Here is a 23,634-nt window from a genome sequence, read left to right on the forward strand (position 1 = left end):
GTTCGCTTAAAAGTCATCCTCCTGGGCTCCGCGCACTGGGCATCGCCGCAAGACTTCGGTAGATGACAGAAAAACATGAGAACAGAAAACGGATAGTATTGGTGGAGGCCTGAGACGGGCTCAGCCGTCTTCACCAGTTCGGCTTCCTAAGAAGTTGTGAAGTGCGGATCCCAGGGACGCCCACAGATAACGATGCGTTTCGATTTTGCAGATCCGTTTTAAACATTGAAGCCAGCCTGGTGGCTTTTTTAACTTCGCCAAAGTACTATGCTGTGACTTTTTCCATAGCAATACATGCACTACCTACACTTACATTTTTTTTTCTCTTAAGAAAGTGTAGTGGTGACCTGGAGAAGTGGCCCAGCTATAAACAATATTTGTTTCTCTTGCAGAGGACTCGGATTGGGATCCCAGTACCCACAAGGCAGCTCACAGCCCTCAGTAACTCCAGTTTCTGGGCATCCAATGCAGCCTCCTGCCCACCCACTCTGCTGGCGATAGGCGTGCATTTGGTCAACACACACATCCAGGTCAACACACATGCAGATGTTCAAAAGATGTAAAGTCTTTTAAACGTGTAATCGCCTGTAGAATGAATATGGCTGAGCATTGATGGCTAGTGATGTTGTGAGCTATAATTAATGCCACCTGTTTCCATCTCCATGCTTCCTTACTGCAAGAAGACAGAAGCAGCCCCTACTGGCTGTCGTTTTCCCAAAAGCTCTAGCGCATGAAGAAGTAGAATGAATGCTTGAGAGAAGCAGGAGGGAAAACGGATGATAGCCCCCAAACAGGTGCATAGACACAGGACAGGCGCGCTGATGGAAGAAAGTGACATTATCAAAGGGCAGCGTCCACAGTGGTGGGTGGTGTTAGCCTGTGATCCCAGCTCTTGGAAGACACAGCAAGACCTTATCTCAGACAGGATGGAAGACGAGGGAGGGAGGAAAAAGGGAAGAAAACGCTACAATTGCGCCTTCAAGGAGTATGGATGGCTTAGGAGGTCCTAAGTTCTCTCCGCCGCCAAAGATTTCTGAAGCCAAACATGGGGGAGGGGCAGAGAGGTCGCGCAGCCTCAGAAACGATGCAGCTCCACAGTGCCCGGCACTCGGGCTAATGGATCATGACGTGCACTCTTTAGATAATAGTGCTGACCTGGAGAGAGATCGAGAGTTAAGACTCAAACAAATTAAGATCAAAGCTGAAAAGCAATAAACCAAAAAAAAAAAAAAAAAAAAAAAAAAAACCACGTGGAGGTGCTTGGGCCTCACAAAAACTGGGTCTGCAAAAAAAGTTTAGCTGCTTTGGGTCTCTTTCTAGATTATATTTCCATTATGACATATGCAGTCCCAACAATCCCTTTGTGATAGAATATTGGGGGGAAAAAGACAAAAGGTGGTAAGTATTTGCATCTGTTAACAGGTATAATACTGAAAAGATGATGAAATAAAACATGGATTCTGGGCTGGGGCTGTAGCTCAGTTACAGTGCTGGCCTGGCTTGTTTAGTCCCCAACACTGAGAAGCAAATCAGCTGTGTGTGTTGACTTCTCGGTGCTCCACCGGCTCCTGGCTTGACACCCTCTGTCTTGAGCACTGAGGCAGGAAGTCTTAGCACTGACTGCTCATCCAGAGGACAGGGTTCAATCCCATCCCCAACATGGCAGCTCACAACCATCACAGGGGATCTGATGCTCTCTTCTGACCTCCAAGATCACCAGGCCTGTGTGTGGTGCACACAAACATGCATGTTACAAAGCACACCCGAACACATTAAGTGAACAGATAAATAGTTTTGGTTTTGTTTTGTGATGTTGTTTTTAACTGACCCAAGGCAACTGAGCAATTAAGAGCATTTACTATTCTTCCCAAATACCTGAGTTCAGTGCCCAGCATGGAAGTGGACCCTTCACAACTCCCTGTAACTCCAGCTCCAGGGGATCTAATGCTGTCACCTGGCTCTGCAGACACCCACACGCATATGGCATATACTTACACCAACAATCACTCATACACATAACCAAAAATAAAAACAGTAGGAAGTGTGTATCCTTTCTTAGACAAAGCAATACATTTGTGAAGGAATGAGAACAAACACATTAGGTGGTAAATCCTAGAGCTGTTACTAAAAGACAACAGGTACAGGTAGAAGCCAGCAGAAGCTAAGGATTGCCTCAAAGAGCTTGTTTTCTGAGTTCACTGTAGCCCCAACTAGCAATCTCAAGCCAGCAAGGCCACTTTCTGGCCTTCATACCTGAAGGAGATCCTCGCCGCAAGAATCTCTCTGTTTGCTGCAGACAGGAAAACACGGGCCCGGTGACCCTGTCTAAGTCTGAGTTCCTCCAGTGATTTCAGCTTGTAGCCATCAACATACCAATGCAGCCTAGCTTGAGATGGCACTGAACACGGAGAGTTAGCTGCACCAGTGTGTGGTTAAGAATGTACTCCATGTCAAATGCTGTGGTTCACATCGGTAATCCCAGCATTTTGCAGGCTAAGGCAAGAGGATCATTGCAAGTTAGAGGACAGCCTGGACTGCATGGTGAGTCTGAAGACAGCCTGGACTACAAGATTGGGACCTTATCTCAAAACAAACATACATAAAAAGACTATCCTTCATCTGTAATGCTTTTCATCAGAATCATGATGTGAAAACAGATTTCATAGTATCTGCCTGTAATGTCAGCACTTGGGAAACTGAGGCAAGAAGGCAGCGGTGAATTAGAGGACAGCCTGGATGCTACTGACACCTTGACTCTAAATAGATAAATAAACAACCATGGTTAAACAACTTTGCCATTGTGTCTTTGTGACAAATTTAAGATTTCAGGCCCAGGGCAAATGTTTCTTTTGCTTGTTCTGTTCTCTGGGGGGCCATGAAGGTCATCGATGATAACTTTGTTGCCAGCTCCTAAGGAATTAGGTACAAATCTTAGTAAGCTCCCCACCCATACATTGCTTGAAATGTTAGGATAGAAGATTTCCAACATCAAGTGAGTGTGAGGCGATCCTGGTGTACCAGCAGAGCACAGGCACTCAGAGTTGTGAGGGGATGCCTAGCCTCTCATCCTCAGGTGTGCAGGGTTAATAGAAGACTAGGGAGAGCGCTCTTGGAAAGGGCTGAGTGGTTGCTTTTAGTGCTACCCTTTTCCCTAGTATCTGCCCTTCACGTCAAACCTAGTAAAAAGTCAAGCCAAGACTGTGGCATTCACTAAATCCTTGGTTAATCTAAGAGGAACCCTTTAGCGCTGGTGACTAAAGTGGAATTGCCAAAGGTCCTACCCAACTGTGCCAACCAGAGGGCTAAACAAGCCTCTGCAGAGACATACTAAGAGTCACTGCTGTCCTGGGTGCTGAGGCAAGTGTATGTAATGAACCTACAGTACTGGTCAGCCACTAGGTTGGGTAATGTTCAGGTGTGGAGCCCCCCACCCCCAGTGGTACATTACCTGGAAAGGAATAGGTTTTCTATACCCCCAAAATACGTTTCTCCACCCACAGAGTAAGCTAGATCAAGTCGGGTTGAAAAAGTAGAGCAGGTTTATTTGAGCAAAGCATCTCCCAGGTGGATTCTCCAGTCCCAGAGATGGAGGCTGGAGAAGGCACACACCTGAACTAAAGCGGGGAGATTATATAGCTTGTAGTGGAGGGGTGATGACGTGTCTGCCATGAGCTGGGTTTGTGCCCAAGTATGGTCAAAAGCTGAACACTTTAGGCAGGGACTTGGGCTGCTGGCAACTTCAGGGAAGGAGCTGCCACAGCCGCCAAGAAAGCAGAACTGGGCTTTTGGTGCCTTCCTTTTGTTCCGAGATTCTCTAAGTGGGTGAGGTTTGGAAGACAGGATTGGGGCTTCTCAGACCATGAAGGGGCAATGGAGCAATGGAGGTTCCAACCAAACACAAAGAATTCTGGAGTCTCTAGCCACAGAAGATTATTTTTATTTATTATTATTATTATTATTATTTTGGTTTTTTGGTTTTTCAAGACAGGGTTTCCTCTGTGTAGCTTTGCGCCTTTCCTGGAACTCACTCTGTAGACCAGGCTGGCCTTGAACTCACAGAGATCCTCCTGCTTCTGCTTCCCAAGTGCTGGGATTAAAGGCATGTGCCACCACTGCCCAGCAAGATTCTTTTAAAAGCATCATGTGGACTGGGCTTCCATAGCAACTGTGAGCTTCCATGGCAACTGTGATCTTCCATGGTGACTGTGAGCTTTCATTGTAACTGTGAGTTTCTATGGTGACTGTGAGCTTCCATGGCAACTGTGAGCTTCCATGGTGACTGTGAACTTCCATAGTGACTGTGAGCTCTGACTTCACTTTCTACTCCAGCCTCCACACCAACACACAGATGGATAGGAATCGCACTTAAGAAACAGTTGGGGTTAGGGGAAGCGTAGAGAGGAAGTCATTTGGAACAAAGCCAAACCCCTATCTTCCCCATGAGCCAGACACCCCTTCTAGCTGGCCTTGCTTGAGATGTGGGGTAACTATAACTTCAAACAAAGTGCCAATGGAATTAACTTCTGACATGTAGTTTATGCAGGCCTTAGGATTTGGAGTTACCAAACAATGACTAGAAAAGTCAGGAACCTGACGAAGCTTCATCTCCTCAGGGGAAAATCTTTCTCTACTAAGTAGGTTTTTCTTAGTAGTTTTCCTCCTAGAACGTCATAGATGAACACTGCATCTCCATTACTCCCACCCCTCCCATTTCCCTCTCCAGCCTCTCCCTTGCCCCTCCCAAATTAACATCTCTTCTTTAAATGTGTGTAAATACATATAGTGTCCTGAATCTATTTACCTTTGCTCACATGCACATGTGTCTAGAGCAGACCACTTGGAATTATGGAATGGGTTTATGTGGGAACTCATCCCTGGAGAAAACTGATTCTCCCTTTCTCAGCAGCCATTGACCACATGTAGCTCTTCATGTAGGTAGGGTGGGACCTCGTGGAATTTCTATCTGCATTGGCATATCAATCAGTATGGTTATTATGGCATTCTTGTTCAGGCAACTGTGTTGTTAAGTTCATGGGTGCACTGTCCCTGTTATGTCTAGGGGACACAATCTCACAGCTGACTTCCAGGACCGCTGACTCTTACAACCTTTCTGACCCCTCTTCAACAATATCCCCTGAGCCTTAAGTGTGGGTGCTGCACTGCAGGTGTATCCGTTGGGATGGGGGACCCCACAGTTACTTCTCTGCATTTTGACCAGTTGTGGATCTCTGTAATGGTCTTCATCTGTTGCAAAAGGAAGCTTTTTTGATGAAGGGTGAGAACTACAGTTATATGTGGCTACAAGGATAAATATTTAGAAAACAGTTAGAAATTAAATTGGTTTAGGAAAATAGCAGTAGGTTCTCCTCTGGCGTCTATGACCTCTCCAGTCACGGGTAGTTGGATAGGTGTCCAGGACCAGGCATGCATTTCTTCCATTAAGTGGGACTTAAGTCCACTTAGACAGCTGTTGGTTGCTTCCAAGATAAAAGTGCCACCATTGCACCATTGTGAATTCCGTGCCAGTTCAGTTATCCGTGTGGTTCCTAGGCTTTACAGCTGGGTAGAACTACCAATTGCTCGCCTCCCCTGGTAGCTTGCATAACATCTTCTGATACTGTAAGAGCCAGTCCTCAGGAAGGCAGCTTCCAGGTCAGTGTCGGCTCTGTTCCTCCAAGTCCTGTGTCTGAAGTGTGCGATATCTTTAGCAATAGGCTCTTATCTTAAGATTCTGGGAGGCAACCAAGGGCAACCACATTAGCTCATATTGTTTTGTGGGTCTCTTGGATTGCCTTGACCAACAGTTCAAGAAGAGGCTCCTCGTGCCTGTTTTATCTTAGATAGACTATGGCTTGTGGCAGAAAGTAATTTAAACTATGTAACTGTAGTCAGATTGTTTCTCTAGCCCCACCAGGCCTCTGCAGTCCTGTGGCCCACTTATAAGATAATCACTCAGAAGCTTACATTAATTATAACTGCTTGGCCATTAGCTCAGGCTTATTACTGACTAGCTCTTACACTTAATTTAACACATACTTCTTATTTATGTTTAGCCACGTGGCTTGGTACCTTTTCTCAGTTCTGCCTTGTCATCTTGCTTCCTCTGTGTCTGGCTGGTGACTCCTGACTCCGCCTTTCCTCTTCCCAGAATTCTCCTTGTCTGCTTACCCCACCTATACTTCCTGTCTGGCTACTGGCCAATCAGTGTTTTATTTATCAACCAATCAGGGCAACACATATTCACAGCATACAGAAAGATATCCTACAGCATATAACTATTGTATACACATACATATATGTTGCATGTAATTTTAGATAAACATAAATTATTATTCCTTATGTCTTTTTCAACTATCCTTAGTGTTTTATAGCCTTCCTCTCTCCTCTCTTTTACTATGTAGGTTTTAAAGGGACAGTTGAAGAACAAAATCAACTTGCTATATAATTGGTATGTTCTTGTTCAAATTACCAGTTACTGTGTTGAAAACAAGTCACAGTTTCAACCACCTGCCAGTGAACAATTGGAAGTCTATTACCCTTAAACAAAAAGATGTTTGTTATAGCCAGACAATGTTGGCAGAGATGGGTCCCGTCTTGTGATGGCCTCATCACCACACACTGCCATTCCTCCCTCCTCCCCCGCACCCCCCCCCCAGAGTAAAGCACAGTCTATTTGCTTTTCCATATAGAGCAGCTCAGCATTTCTTGAATTAGCTCCTGGCTTCCTTATTCACAGAATCGAGCTGTTTTCACTAAAACAAATGCAGTTCTTTCTCTAATCACAATTCTAGTGTGGAAGAGATGCTGTGTTTTCTTAATAGGGACACAAATGATGCCCTTGGCAGTTTGTATGTTTATAAATATAACTCTCCTTTTCAGTAAACATTGTGTAACTGTCAGAGCATTGAAACTCCCATGAACCGTACAATTACTTGGCTGCAGCGTGTTTCAGCAGCCTCGCACTCACTCACAGCTTTGGAATTCTCGTGCATGTCTGCTCCACCCAACTATAAAACCGATGGAACAAATAATGCCAAGTTAAAAGCAAGACTGTTGGCGATGGTGTGGTAACACATCTGGCAGGACACAGCCTGGATGTCATGAACTGGGAAGCTTTCTACTATTTAAAGCCGAGCAAAGGGCCGGGCGGTGGTGGCGCACGCCTTTAATCCCAGCACTCGGGAGGCAGAAGCAGGTGAATCTCTGTGAGTTCGCAGCCAGCCTGATCTACAAAGTGAGTTCCAGGACAGGCTCCAAAAGCTACACAGAGAAACCCTGTCTCAGGAAAAGAAAAAGAAAAATCTGTGCAGAGACCGGATGTTCTGCTATGTGAGAAATTAGCAACAGGGTTGTCTACAGCTCGTGTTCAGAGACTATGCGGAATGACATCATTTTCCAATAGCAAGTTATTTGCCATGGGGGTGGAGAAAACATTTCTAAGTCTGACTGAAAGATCTCAGAATAGGTCTAGCAAGATGGCTCAGTGGGTAAGTACTGCAAGCTGCAGAAATATACAGAGTGGGATTTCAGCTGATTATGACAAGCTAACACCTGGAAGAAGCCAAGGGCCTTCCAGAGGTCAAGCTGAGGTTCAAGAAGCCTTGGTGATATTTGGCTTTTGATTATCAGCCGTTTTCTGCTATGAGTTTCTTGTGTGCTCTTGTAGCTTTTCCATCATTTATTGGGCACCATTTCCTCTCTACTAAAGGAACATTTCAATAACCTGTGTGCTAACAGCTATGCACAGCCAGAACCCCAGTTCAAGCCTCCCTGTAATTATCGTCATTGGCAGCATCCGGCCAGGACAATCCCCAGACAGAGGAAAGTACCTTATCAGAGATACCTCTGTACTCTCTAAGAACGGACTTAAGCACCCAGGCTACCCATTTGAGAAAGCCTGGCCAATGTGCCAATTAAGCTTAACTTCCTCCTTTCCCAAACCTTACCTCCAGTTCCAGATCTCCCTTTAACTATCACCAGAGGCATCTAGCTGTACACAGGTTGCCTAGCGACCGAGCACACTTTCCCCCACGCTGCAGAAAAATGGCAGATAGCTTGGACAGATAGGAGCCACAGGAAAAAAAGAAGACAGTTTTATTTTCTCCTGTTGACCTAGCAACTTACAGATTCTTAACATTTTCTACCAATCACACTTAAGACTATAGTGGAGCACATAAGATCCCTCTTTTTAGATATTACCTGAATTTAGCCTTTAGTTAATTCATTTCCCCATTAGTCACTTCCCTTTTGGGTTGCAAATGATAATTAACAATTACTGCCCCTCTATGTGATTCTTATCACCCCTCCATTTGACCCTGGAAGCCTGGTGGTCAATGCCTGAGGAAAATTCTTACCTACCTTTATGACCACACAAGAATTCAAGCCTGGTGACCTTGCTTGACAGGGCACAGCTATTGCTTGGGTTTATAAGTGGACACTGGAGAGACTTAAGGGACGGAGAGACGGAGAACAGGGAGGAATAAGGAAGATTTTGTCCTTGGAAGATGAGGAAGAGTCCGATGGGGAAGTACTAGTTGGGTAAGAATAAGATGAAAAGGGGCTGGAGAGATGGCTCAGAGGTTAAGAGCACTGACTGCTCTTCCAGAGGTCCTGAGTTCAATTCCCAGCAACCACATGACAGCTCACAACCATTTGTAATGGGATCTGGTGCCCTCTTCTGGCCTGTATACATAATAAATAAACAAACAAACATGTAAATAAATCTTAAAAAGAAAAAAAAAGAATAAGATGAAAAGGACCTAGGTGAGGCAGAATTAAGACAAGAGAATGAAGATAGAACTTAGAGGTAGAACTTAGAGGGAGCAGTAGATGAATACAGAGAGAAATCAGGCAAGAGGGGAGCTAGGCACGAGAACAGAACTGAAGCTGTGTAGACAAAGAACTCACAAAGAATAATAAAGTATATGGACTAAGGAGTTTCGTGTACATAGATTCATTTCTTTTCACCAAAGATTAATTATCAGCTGGTTGTAGATACTTCCCGGACCCTGGGAGGGGACTATCGAGGGGCTGGACCCCCAAAGTCTCCAATAGGTAAGTGTGGTTGCTATCAAACCTGATGACCTGAGTTTGATCCCTGGAACCACCTGATAGGAAGAAAGAACCAGACCCCAAAGTGGTGCTCTGACCTCTCCATGTGCTTCCTGATACACCACCCCACTACATTTAAAAAATTAAATCCCAGAACATTTCTAAAATTCCCAATGCTACCATAAATTTTCAAAATATTTCTCAGCACATTTTAATCATTTCAGTGTCTAAAATATACATGAGCAACTTGTAATTACCAGGTAAACAAGATTTAGCTTTGTGTCATCCTTCTAAGTTGTAATTCATCTGAAGATTCAGCGATTAATACTGTTTAAATCATTCTGGACTCTTTTTGGGAGAGGGGTTTGAGACAGGATTTCTTTTATAGCCTTGGCTGTCCTAGAACTAACTCTGTAGACAAGGCTGGCTTCAAACTCACAGAAAATTGCCTGCCTCTGCCTCCCAAGTGCTGAGATTAAAGGTGTGCACCACGACCACCTAGCCATTTTGGACTCTTCCTTGGAAATTGTGTTTAGAGTTAGTCCACAAACCAGGACTCCAAATAAAAATAAATAAAATAAAAATTCATTAATTTCCCTGGGTCTATTTATAATTACTAGACAGAAAGCAGATTCTAGGGGCTAGAGAGATGGCTCAGAGGTTAAGAGCACTTGTAAATCTTGTGGAGGACCCAGACTTAGTTACCAGCACCCACTGGGTGGCTTACTAAAATTCAAGAGAATCTGACACCCTCTTCTGTGTGCACAGTATGCATGTAAATCCACACTGACACATTAAATAAGCAAATATTTTTAATAACAGATTATAATATTACAGGTTATGCTGGGTGGTAGTGTCACATGCCTTTGATTCCAGCACTTGGGAAGCAGAGGCAGGAGGATCTCTGTGAGTTCAAGGCCAGCCTGGTCTACATAGCAAGTTCCAGGACAGCCCTACATACATAAAGAAACCCTGTCTCAAAAACAAAAACAAAACAATACAGGTTATAAGGAGAAACTAGGTCTACTCAAAATTACATATTAAAAAGTCTCTAGAATCAAGACAATTGGTTACTAGTGCAAGAATAAACTACTGAAATAAAATAGAGCACAAATTAGCAAGCTACAGGCCACAGTTATTTGTTTTTATAAATAAAGTGGTATTGGAACATCCATGCATTTACTGACTGTTTGTGGTAACATTTGTCCTTTAACAGCAGAGATTGTATGTCTGTCCCACCGAGCTACATCGGCACTGGCAAACCTTCCTTAAGCGGCCTAAATATAGTAAATAAATAGGCTTGCAAGCCATACAGTCTCTGGTATGGAGTGATTTCCAGGATATAAAAAATACAGATAAAAAGATGTCCCATAACATGTTCTTTTTAAATAAGAAAGAAGAGGCACTTTCTAAAAAATTATTTATTTTATGTGCATTGGTGTTTTGCCTGCGTGTGAGTGTGTGTGTGTGTGTGTGTGTGTGTGTGAGAGAGAGAGAGAGAGAGAGAGAGAGAGAGAGAGAGAGAGAGAGAGAGAGAGAGATCCCCTGGAATTGGTCTTACAGAGAGTTGTGGGGCTGGGAATTGAACCCAGGTCCTCTGGAAGAGCAGCAAGTGCTCCTAACTGCTGAGCCATCTCTCCAGCCCCTAGTATAGAATTTCTAATTTGTACAAAAAGAAACAGGAAATGGACTGAGGACGGATGAGACAGAGATGAATGAGACATCTGTATAACAGTGATAATGAAGCAAAAGAACAAAACCAAGTGGATCCTTACAAGACAACTTGGAAAAGTTAGATTTGAAGGAGCTGGGACTATGAACAGCAGTCTTAGCTTGGGTCCCTGGTTGAGCTGGATTTGTGTATGTTAACTGAAGCTGGAGCCCTAAAGCACGAAGAGCTGGAACGCCACTCAGTGTCCTACCGTGTGTTAGTGGTCAGTCCTCTGTACCAGTGAAGTCCACACGTGGGCCGTGGAGTGAAACTGTCATGTGATGGGTAATTGGCAGACTCTAGACTCAGCTGGGTAGAGTTTCAGTGAGGGACTGTCTAGGTTGGACTGTGAGCATGCCTGTGGGGGATTTTCTTAATGAGGTTAATTGAGATGGGAAGACCAACCCTAAATGTGGGTGACGTGACAGCATTCCACAGCTGCACCCTGGACTGGATGAAAAGGAGCCTGGGGTGCCGTTCTTTGCTTTTGACTAAGGTGCGGTCTGCCAAGATTCCTCCTCAAGTTCCTGGTGCCCTCCACTTCCCCACCATGATGGACAACAGTCTTGAACTCCGAGCTAAGAAACCTTTTCTCCCCTAAGTTGCTTCTCGTTGGGATAGTTGACCACAGCAAGTGGGAGAAAACAAACCAACCACCAACAACACAAACTAAGTCACATCACCAAGTGAAGTCTCTACCCACTCATCATCCCAGACTTGTGAATTCATCCCAGACTTGTGCTGGAAGCTTGTTAAAATAAACTTGTTACAAGACAGGTTAGTTCAGTTCAGTTTCAAATACACAAGAGCAAAGCAAGGTCATGGTCTCTGTTTGCCATCAGCGCAGTAAAGTTGAACTTTATTTCTATTTTCATCCTTAAATCTTTTATTTAATTTTTGCTTGTTGGGGAGGGAGGCCACACGGGCCTCAGCCCCCACGTGGAGGTCAGAGGAAAACACACAGGACTGGGTTTTCTTGTCCCCCCCTTGTGCTACTTGGGGATTAAACCCAGGTCTTGAGACCTGGCAGCTTGCCTTTACCTGCCGAGCCGGCTCCCAGCCCTGTGGTTTCATCTTTACTACACAGCATGGTAATCTTTTCCCCTTTACACACACACACACACACACACACACACACACACACACACACACACACGAAGCAGTTGAAATGAAAGTATAAAATAAAAACAGTCTTCTAAAAGTGTTTTTTTTTTAATTTAAAAAGTAATGAGTATAGTGTCATCGGCTTTTAATTCTAGCACTTGGGAGGCAGAGGCAGGCTAATCTCTGAGTTCAAGGACAGCCTGGTCTACGAACTGAGTTCCAGAACAACCAGGTCTATGTAGAGAAAGCCCGTCTCAAGAAGGAAAGAAAAAGGAAGAAAGAAAGATTGAAAAGAGGAAGAAAGAAAGAAGGAAAAGAGGAAGAAAGAAAGAAGGAAAGAAAGAGAAATCACAATGAAACTTTTTTCCTAAAAAAAGCCATCAGTACAGAAAGGAGGGGAATTTTTTTTTTTATTTTTTATTTTTTTTATTTTTATTTTTTTTTTTGGTTTTTCGAGACAGGGTTTCTCTGTGTAGCTTTGCGCCTTTCCTGGAACTTGCTTTGGAGACCAGGCTGGCCTCGAACTCACAGAGATCTGCCTGGCTCTGCCTCCCGAGTGCTGGGATTAAAGGCGTGTGCCACCACCGCCCAGTGAGGGGAAATTTTAATAGTCCTAATTCTTCGAGGCAACCACTGCTCACGGTGAGATAGATGTACAGGAGGGTAAGCTGGGAGGCGCTGAACCGAAGAGTTAGGGGCTAGCCTGGAAACACAGCAAGACCTTGCCCTAAGGGGAGGGGGCACAGCGAGATGACTTGGTGGGTAAAGTCCTTGCTGCCAAGCCTGATGGTGAGTTTGATTGTTGGAATCCACATGGGAGAAGTTGAGAACTAACTCCCACAAGTTGTTCTCCGATCTCCACACAAGTGTCATGGCATGCAAGCATCCATCCACATACACAGACATGAACCACATAAATGCAAAAAAGAATTTTGAAGCCGGGCCATTGGTGGTACACGTCTTTAATCCCAGCACTTGGGAAGCAGAGGCAGGTGGATCTCTGTGAGTTCAAGGCCAGCCTAGTCTAAGTTCCAGGACTACACAGAGAAACCCTGTCTCAATAAATAAATAAATAAATAAATAAATAAATAAATAAATAAATAAATAAATATTTAAAAAATTAAAAGATGTTTTTGGGAAAACAAACCAGCCAACCAACCTGTGACGTACATAGAAATTGCCTCTACTGAAGAGCTTTGGAAAACAAAGGGAAAATTGCAGTACGGTCGAATGAATTTTTGTCCTCCCAGTCACAGGGGAGGTTGGCGGACACCAGCAGTCTCGTCACCCTAGACTTAGTGCGCTGCGTGCACCTATTTAAAGTCCTTGAACGCTGTTTTAAACTAGGAGTCCTGTCTGACCGATCTCTGGCGGATGTGTAGCCACAGTTGAACCACATCTTGCTCACTAAAGTGTGATGTGAACATCTGTCTCCCCAGCTCCTGGTGACAGGAGCGCAGAAATCAGCAGAGGTCCACAAATCTCACCGAGCCCGTGTATCTATTATTTGTTTGTTTATTTACTTATTTACTATTCCTCAACTTCTATTTATTTTGATTTTGTTGTTATTGTTGTTGTCATCATTGTTTCAAGACAGTGTTTCTCTGTGTAGCCCTGGCTGTCCTGGAACTCGAACCAGGCTGGCCTCGAACTCAGAGATCCACCGGCCTCTGCCTGCCGAGTGCTGGGATTAAAGGCGTGCACCACTACCTGGGTTATTCCTTGAACTTTAAACTGCAGCTCCTTTGTTTTTAAGTTCTTGGAACCAAGTATCACTGTGTAAGCCAGGATGGCCTCAAACGTATGACTCTCCTGCTTTCATTTCCTCAGTGTAGAATTCAAACACTAACTGGCTGAAATTCCTGTAGCACAACCTCCATCCAACTTGGCAAACACTCCCAAGAGTTCTGAAAATCCCTACAAGTAAGTGTCAGTCCCATTTGTGGCTTTCACGATATTTGTTCCACTTTCCTGCAAACCAGAAGGCAGAGCTCAAGCCTGTGTCTACACTCGGCTAAAAAGTTGCCTCACCTCAAACATAACCTGTTTCAAACCTTTACCAGAGCCTGGGGACCATATCGCTGGCATCCAGCATTCCCACTGCTTTTCTCTTGGCCTCCAGGACACCCTTTCTATAACACCAAATTCTTCCCATTGGTTGCTCAGGTAGTAGCCTCCTTTTTGTAAGCAGGGAGTTCTCAAAACACGGTCTCAAAGCCTGCAGCATCTGCTCCAACCAGAAGTGTGTGCAAACTCTTGGGTTGTTTCCAAACCGAGTGAGTCAGGAACTCTGGGGCATGGTGGTCAGTGATATGTCTTCAGGATCCAGCCAGAGAGGTTCTGATGTGTACTAAGGTTCAAAGCCCCTGCACTAACACCCAGACTTAAACGCTACCCCAGGGCTGTCTGAGGTCAGCAGGCAGAAGTGATGAGTGCCTTAAGCATCATGACCTGAGTTTGTTCCACAGGACCCACATGGTAGAGAGTAAGAACCGACTCCCTGGGTGACGTGTGAGGCCCAACCATTGTGTTCTGACCCAGATGCCCACACCTCCTCACACTCACACCACACACATACAAAAATCAATCAATCAATCAGTAAATGCAATAAAAAATTTACCCCACATCTGCCCTTACAAAGGAGCCTTCCCAAAGAAGAATGTTAGCAACACCTACAAAGAGAATATGTCTCTAGCTTGCTTTGTTTCCTTTATCCATTTGCTTCTTGCTTTTCTTGTTCCTTCTCTCTGATCAAACATCTTCCCTTCCTTGCTATTGGATACAGAGGTGGAGCCAGGGCCTAACCATCCCCTTAGCCGCACCCTGATCGACTGAGTTGCCAAGCCACTCTCAGTACCCTGGGTGGGCCCAGCCTGCGGGTACCTGATAGGACAGTCAGGACTGCACATGTCACAGCATGGGAAGATGGCAAGTGTGGTTTGAACTAGCAAACACCAGATGCTAAGATGATAAGACGAATAAAGACAGCCCCACATCTGTAGACTTTGACTCTCCTTCGAGAAGAAGGGAAGAGCTAGGAAAACCCACAGCGGATGCTAGCAGACTCTGGTCATGGATAAATTCTCCATTCCACAGAAGATACTCCACTCCATGGAACCTTCAGCTTTCCCAAGATTGGAGCTAGGTCTGGGCCTCCTTGGGGCTAAGGTCCCCTCAAGGCACAGCAGCTTCTGCATATGATCAGACCTGCTCTCTGCCACCACCCACCAAGGCCTCTCTTCCTCAAAGTCTTTCTGCCCCTTGGTGGCTGCAGAGTCAGGCTCAGCTTCTTATTTCCAGGCCTTTCTTTCTCTGACAATATTGTAAGGACTCCAACTTCCTCTCAAACTTTCTTGCTAGCTGAGACCTTTGGACTTCTATTTCCAAGAAAGCAAAACTATCTTTTCTGAAAGCTTTCCTCTACTTCCAGGAAGTGGGCTTTACCCGGAGGAGCCTATCTCCTGGAAGCTCTTTCCAGAACACATGCTACTCTTCCCGCCATACCCAAGTGACCCAGTCCTACAGTGTGGACACAGATGCTACCCAGCAATTGACCGTGTTCCTTAGCTCCTACCACGAGCAACACCTCCGCCCTAAACTTTCTCCATGATGAACTGCGGCCACAGGGAGTGACCACATGTGACCTTGCTCCCTTGCAGGAATTCTTTTTTTTTTTTTTTTTTTTTTTTTTTTTTGGTTTTTCGAGACAGGGTTTCTCTGTGTAGCTTTGCGCCTTTCCTGGAGCTCACTTGGTAGCCCAGGCTGGCCTCGAACTCACAGAGATCCGCCTGGCTCTGCCTCCCGAGTGCTGGGATTAAAGGCGTGTGCCACCAACGCCCGGCTACCTTGCAGGAATTCTAAAGAGAATACTACCTCTGTAAGCCGAGGGAGGCTGGCCCTGATGCTGATCCGACTGTTCAACAGGGGCCCTAGGTGTTGCTTGAAATGAGGCCTAGCTGGGTGGTGATGGTGCATGTCTTTAATCTCAGCATTTGGGAGGCAGAGGCAGGTGGATCTCTGTGAGTTCAAGGCCAGCCTGGTCTACAGAGCTAGTTTCAGGACAGCCACAGCAGTTATACAGTGAAACCTTGTCTTAAAAAAACAAAAAACAGGCCGGGCGGTGGTGGCGCACGCCTTTAATCCCAGCACTCGGGAGGCAGAGCCAGGCGGATCTTTGTGAGTTCGAGGCCAGCCTGGGCTACCAAGTGAGTTCCAGGAAAGGCACAAAGCTACACAAGAAACCCTGTCTCGAAAAACCAAAAAAAAAAAAAAAAACACAAAAAACAAAAACAACAACAACAAAAAAAAAAAAAGAAAGAAAGAAAGAAAAGAAAGGAAGGAGGGAAGAAAAGAACAAGAAATAAAGAAAGGATGCCTCAACAAGCCCTGGGTTCACTCCCCAAGACACACATCTGTCCTTTACACAAGTCTCAAGTCGCTCATTCACCAGGCACTATATAGCTCCTATTTAAATCTGTTTCCTTCCCTTCCTCTTTCATACACCCAGGCAGCAAGGCCTGTTTCCTTTTTCAGCCCCAAACAGTTAACAGCATGTATGCCATGAACAATATAAATGGATTCCCGGGTGGCGGCGGCGGCGGCGGCGTACACCTTTAATCCCAGCACTCAGGAGGCAGAGGCAGGCAGATCTCTGTCAGTTCGAGGCCAGCCTGGTCTACAGAGCGAGATCCAAGAAAGGCACCAAAACTACTTGGAGAAACTGCTGGTTATGATAACCAGCACTGGTGGTGGCGCTGGTTACCGGCGGAAAAGTCACGGGCCACGGCCACAACTACCAGAGTTACAAAGAGCTTTATTAGGAAGAAAGAGGGGATAGGAGGAAGGAGAGCCAGGCCTGGAGAGAAAGGAAGATGGCGGGAGCAGAGAGCAAGAACACAGAGAGAGAGAGAGAGTGGGGGTCCTCTGTTTTTCCTCACCCAACAAACGGGAACATCCATCCCTGAATCCTTTCCAATCCTGAGGACCTGCTCTGCCAGGCTCTGTGGACCCTGTGTGTTCTTTAAAAATCAGTGAGGGTTCAAATGTGTAAGGACTGCTGCACGCGTGCACTGGCACACAGCGAAGCAGCTATCTCGTGATTACTTTAAACATTCTTCATTTAGAGAATGAAGAACCATCGGCGGTCAGGGAGGATGGCGGTCTCTGTGTCTCCCTTCTTCCCGCCTTCACTTTGTGCACTCCCTTCTCCACCCTGTTCATTCGACTCAAGAAAAGAACAGATACACGGTGTATTTCAAGGCTAGGAAACAAGGCGGGGAGGTGCTGGAGAGGTCGCTGCTCACGGCCTGACAGCGACCACAGGCAAGCTCTTTAATCCATCCTTTCAAGACCGTACTGACCTGCTCAGGCCGTAGTCACTAAGCAAAAATTGCTTTAGTCATCCTGAGGAAGATGGGTCAGGTGAATGCTCTGCTTTATATTGCATAGTGACTCTACATGAAAGCGATGCTAATAAATGATCCAGTCGAAGAAGAAAGAGAAGGGACAGTTTTCCCACTGAAAAAAGCTGAAGAAAACTTAGTCAGTGTTAGACACTTTTCATCCTGAAACTCTGCTGCTGTGTTGAAGTTTAAAACAAAGCTTCAAACCAAAATGATTGCGCCAATGAAGGTTCTCATTAGGAAGAGGGTTTTGCAGTTCAAAGTCCTTCTAGTAACTGGCGGCCACGTCAATGTCAGCCAGCAGTCGCTGACCTATTAAGATGTCGCATACATTGTGGGCGAAGTAGAGCCTGATGCTACAGTAATCTTTTCCATGCAGCTATTTGTTTTTCAGTTTGAGGAAAGCGATCATGAAAGTAAACACACACACACACACACACAACACACAACAGTACACATATCATTGCCCACCCCCCCCCCCCCACACACACACACACACACACACACACACACATCTTCCCTGTATATAATTTAAATCCATATAGCCGTTGTTATTTTTGTTTCTGTGGTTCTTTCCCTTCTGTAAAAAAATATATTGTTTTCTTAAAAAAGAAATATTTAAATAATTTGTTATTATTATTTTTAATGTAATTCAATCTGTTTTTGTTTTGTTTTGACACAAGGTTTCTCTGTGTAGCCCTGACTGGCCTCTCCTTAAGATCCACCTATCTCTGCCTCCCAAAGTGCCATGACACTTTGCCTATTTTATTATTTTAAATAATTGTGTGTGTCTGTGTCTGTGTGTGCATGTGTGTATGCAGGCGAACATGGAAGCCAGAGGTATCATCACCTGGAACAGGCAGTTGTAAGGCAGCAGATGTGGGTGCTGGGTACTGAACTTGGTCCTTTGAAAGAGCAATTAAGAGCTCTTAACTGCTGAGCCATCTCTCTAATCCCAAGTGAAAATATATATATATATATATATATACATATATAATATATGTACATATACGTAGATATATAGACATATATATGTATGTATTTATGTATGTTTGTATGTATGAATGTATGTCCTGGATCTCATTCTATAGACCAGGCTGGCTTTGAACTCACAGAGATCCACCTGCCTCTACCTCCTGAGTGCTGGGATTAAAGGCATGCACCACCACTGCTTGGCTCTTATTATTCTATTCACGCTCCTCCTAATAAAGGAAGGAATACAGGCAGGGGTCCAGATTTGATGGCCTGAGAGACACAGAAGCACGCCAGTTTTAGGAGTGGGAGGTGACGAAGAAGAGTGACCAGAGAAGAAGCAGTGAGGGTGGAGGAAGAGTTAAAGTGAGTTTCTGCTCCAGCAGCGTCTCAGCTTTCACTGTGTTCCTTGTAGAAGAATGGACTTTTTTTCACCTCTACAGCAAGAGACTCCAAGGTTGTCTCCACAGAGAGCCACTGAAGGTTCTGCCTCCTGAGGTCCTTGGGCCCAGAGCTCTGTCTTTAAGGAGGTGGGGTCACGAGTCCTTGGTCTGACAGGTGAAATGGAAAAGCTGAGTCAAGTGTGGCACCACACCCCTACAGTCTCAGTACTCATGAGATGGACGGAGGAGGGTCAAGTTCATGTAGCCTGGGATTCATGAGACCCTGCCTCAAAAGAAGAAGAAGAAGAGGTAGAAGAGGAAGAGGAGGAGATGGAGGGAGAGGAGGAAGAAGAAGAGGGAAAGAGAAGAAGGAGGAGATGGAAGAGGAGAAGGGGGAAGAGGAGGAGGAGGAGTGTGTAAGTAGGAAGAAAAGGAAAAGCTGCCTAAGCCAAGAGGGAGCTGGGAATTGGTTTTAACCCATGAGAGGTGAATGACAGAACACGCCAGCACTTTCTAGCCCAGCGCTCACCGGCAAGGACTCTCAAAAGGTGGATTGTTGGGATCGCACCTTAGAAAGGAACCCAAGAGGGGGACCTCTTGGTTAACGTAGTGCCCGTGGACAGTGTTTGGCCTCGAAGGGGCCCTTCAACTTTGTGCCCCACTCAAGTGTAACGGGCAGCGTTTCTCAGTGGACAGTAGTAACTGTCCTGCGACACTGAAGGCCAGGGAACCGCAGAGGCAGAGACGACGACTCCTCACTGATTAGACACGGTGCTTTCTTGCCACAGGGCAGCCACAGCGAATGTGCAGAGCCGCCTGTTAGAATGGGAGGAAGGAGTGCTCTTTAAAGTCCTTTCTAGTTTGGGGCTGGGGAGAGAGCTCAGGACTAAGAGTACTGTCTGCCCTCGCAGAGGACCTGGGTTCCATTCCCAGCACTCATATTGTTATGCCCAGATCACAACCCCAAAGAGACCACCAAAGACCGTGGATTTCCAGAATGCAACAGCAAGGTTTATTCTGTAGATACAAGTCTAGACAGGGAACTCGTTCCTACACCCAATACAGTGAGGCAGGGAGGAGTTGCTCTTTCTTTGTGAGGCTAGCTTTTTAAAGGCAAAAACCACAAGCCCTTCAGGGCAGTTGGTGGTGGGGGGGGGGGTTGGGGGTTTTGCGTGTGTGCAACTCAGATTGGTTTATTTTTATCTCTGTTCTCTTTTAATTGAGTGAGGGTATGTAAGCTTTGAATTTACGGTTGGGGTTTACAATTATCATTTTGGGGGCAGTCTGGCACAAGTCCCAGGCTTTGTCCTTGAGCTGCCATGAGGGCTGGCTAGCCTAGCATGTACTGACTGTGGGGGATGGCTCAGTGGTCCAGGCTCTGTCCTTGACTCATGCACATAACTCTAAGTTGGTGAGGGGCCCCAGACAGTAAACATCTGGCTGAATTTTGAGCAGTCAGAGTACGTGTAGAAAGGGAGCTACTGCAAGGACTATGTCTTTTGTTCACAGCCCTCCCAGAGACTGCTTGCTCAGTCTCAGGAAACTGAAATTGAGGCCTGATCTCTGAGAGAAGACTGAGCAGCCTGTTATGGCATCTGCTTGGTCCTTTCAATATGATGGCTCACATGTTACTCCAATTCCAGGGAGCTGATGCCCTCTCCAGACCTCTGCAGGCACCAGGCACACATGTGGTGCTCAGACATAATACATTAAAAAAAAAAAGTCATTTGTTTTGTATGCAAGCGGATCTTGAAGTAGTTGAGAGAGTGTCTTAAGGTCTCAGGTACTTCCTATTGTCACGGAACAAATGACCTACCTGAACAGTCAGTATCTGTGACAAATCTTGGCCTAGGAGTAGAGGGGAAGGGAACGCTGGAGATGAAGCCTGCTGCTGAAGTGAGTTCACTCTTCGTAGTTTATCACCAGTAAATGCCACTCCCTGTTTAAAAGGAAGAAGAGGGGAGGGGAGGGGGGGGGAGAGAGAGAGAGAGAGAGAGAGAGAGAGAGAGAGAGAGAGAGAGAGAGAGAGAGAGAGAGAACTCTGAAGAGAGCCCTGTGCGGCCGCGCAGCTGATGTTCACAGTTCTCCGCTTTCTGCCTTCCTTCTCTTCCCTTTCCCACCTGAAGGGTTCCGAAGATACAGAGGAACACAGAACATTTCAAGCAGCTGTAGGAAGGTCCATTCTTGGTCATTCCTAAGCAGTGAACTGCCGGGGCTGCATGATAAAGAGCCTGTATTAGCATTTTCAAAATGGAGCTCTCAAACTCCCACTGGAGTTGACTTCTCCCCTGGCTCAGTTTCTGTTGCTGTGATAGCCAAAACAAAAATTCTGTCTTGCAAGTCACACTCTATCCTGGAGGGAAGCCAAGGCAGGAACTCAAGGAGAGAGTCTGAAGCAAAACCAGAGGAGAGGGCTGCTTACTGGCTCACTGGCTCACTGGCTAGTGCTCAGCCAGCTTGCTCATACAGCCCAGGGCCACCTGCCCAGGTGTGGCACCACCCACAATGTGCTGGGCCCTCCCACATCAACCACCAATCAAACCTGCCCCCACAGACATGTCCATAGGCCATCTGATAGAGGCAACTCCTCAACAGAGGTTCCCTTTTCTCTGGTCTGTCAACTTGAAACCAAGATTGGATATCAGAGTTCTGGACCCAAGTCATCAGAAAACTGAGTGCTGCAAAGTGCAGGAAGAAGCTGGACCCTGAAGAGAGATGGAGGTGGTTTGAGGTGGGGGATGCTCTTATCATAATAAATGCAGAGCCCAGCAGGCCCCACCCTTTTCTTCAGACCATGCACACTCATTGGCCTATGCTTGGAGTTACAACTGTACCAGCTGAAGATTAACATGATCAGCTCCCCGAAAGCAGGAATCAACTTGGTCTTATTTTACTACTGGATATTCCTAAGACCTAAGGCCCAACATAGCATTCGGTAAATAGAAGGTGCTTAGGAAATACTGTGGCTCAATTAACTGATTATTTCATAAATTGTGTGTTATGCCAAAATGCGTCTTACTGGCATGGTCTATGCAGAAGACAGAAAAACTTTCTTTTTAGTGTCTTTTTGTACATAGCACACACTGAGCAAGAGATCTACCACAGACGTACATGCCCAGCTAGACAATAATTTTATATTGCATTTGCTTGCTTATAATTTTTCATGTAATAGTTACGCTTTAGAGCATACTTTAGATACATACCAACCTTCATGACAATGCTAGTTCTATTCACCAAAAGATGACTTTATGGGGTATTTCGTTTGTTTGTTTGTTCCCCAAGCTTTGAGGGAAGGACCCAATGGAGACCTCCAACCAGGGCTCTGTCTCTCTCTGCCTAATGTTTGGCTCTGAGTCTCTGCATCTATTCCTACCAGCTACCGGAGGCAGCCTCTCTGATGTTGACTGGACTAGGCACCAATCTATGAGTGTAGCAGAACATACTTAGGAATCATTTCATTGACTTGTTTTTCCCTTTGGCTTCATATCCTCCATTACTAGGAGTCCTCACTAGGGTCACCATCATAAATTCCAGGGAGTTTCCACGCACTGTTTCCATATCACCTCCCAAGTGCACGCCCCCATTCCAGTAATTTCTCCTGGCACTCTCTCCCTCCATCCCTTCCCCCTACCCAATCTCTCCTATTCCCATCCCCACCTGCAAAATCTATTCTACTTCCCTTTCCGAGAGAGATCCATGCATCTCCTCTAGAGACCTCTCTGTGTCTGTGGATTGTAGCATGATTATCCCTTATTTTACAGCTAATATCCACTTAAGTGAGTATATACCATGCTTGTCTTTATGGTCTGGGTTACCTCACTCAGATTTTTTTCTAGTTCCATCCACATGCCTGCAAATTTCATGATGTCATATTTTTAACTGCTGAGTAATACTCCATTGTGTTGGGTATATGCCCAAGAGTAGAATAGCTGGGTCTTGAGGTAGATCTTGAGTAGTTTCTGGGGAACTGCCATATTGATTTCCATAGTAGCTATACAAGTTTGCATTCTTTTTTTTTTTTTTTTTTTTTGGTTTTTCGAGACAGGGTTTCTCTGTGTAGCTTTGCGCCTTTCCTGGAACTCACTTGGTAGCCCAGGCTGGCCTCGAACCCACAGAGATCCACCTGGCTCTGCCTCCCGAGTGCTGGGATTAAAGGTGTGCGCCACCACCGCCCGGCAATACAAGTTTGCATTCTTACCAGCAGTGGAGGAGTGTTCCCCTTGTTCCACATCCTCACTAGCATAAGATGTCACTTGTGTTATTGATTTTAGCCATTCTGACAAGTGTAAGATGGAATCTTAAATTAGTTTTGATTCGCATTTCCCTGATGGCTAAGGATATTGAACATTTCTTTAAGTGTTTCTCAGCCATTTGAGATTCCTCTACTGAGAATTCTGTTTAGATCTGTACCCCATTTTTTAATTGGATTTTTTCAGTTTGTTGGTGCGTAGTTTCTTGAGTTCTTCATATATTTTGGATATTACCCTTCATAGAATGTGGAGTTGGTGAAGATCTTTTCCCATTCTGTAGGCTGCCGTTTTGTCCTATTGAAGGTGCCATTTGTCTTACAAAAGCTTTTGAGTTTCATGGGGTCCCATTTATTAATTATTGATCTTAGTGCCTAGGCTATCGGCATTCTGTTCAGGAAGTTAACTCCTGTTTCAATGCATTCAATGCTATTCTCCATTTTCTCTTCTATAAGGTTCAGTTTATCTATCTGGTTTTATGTTGAGATCTTTGATCTACTTGGATTTGAGTTTTGTACAGGGTGATAAATATGGAACTGTTTGCAATCTTCTATATGCAAATATCCAGTTATGCCAGCACCACTTGTTGAAGATGCTCTCTTTATTCCATTGCGTTTTTCTGGCTTCTTTATCAAAATTTAAGTATCCATATGTGTGTGGGTTTATGTCTGGGTCTTCAATTTGATTCCACTGATGAATGTGCATGTTTTTGTGCCAATACTATGCAGTTTTTATTAGTATAGCTCTGTAAAACAGCTTGAAAC

Source organism: Peromyscus leucopus, chromosome 6, assembly GCF_004664715.2.
Source record: "Peromyscus leucopus breed LL Stock chromosome 6, UCI_PerLeu_2.1, whole genome shotgun sequence".
Classification (NCBI taxonomy): Eukaryota; Metazoa; Chordata; class Mammalia; order Rodentia; family Cricetidae; genus Peromyscus; species Peromyscus leucopus.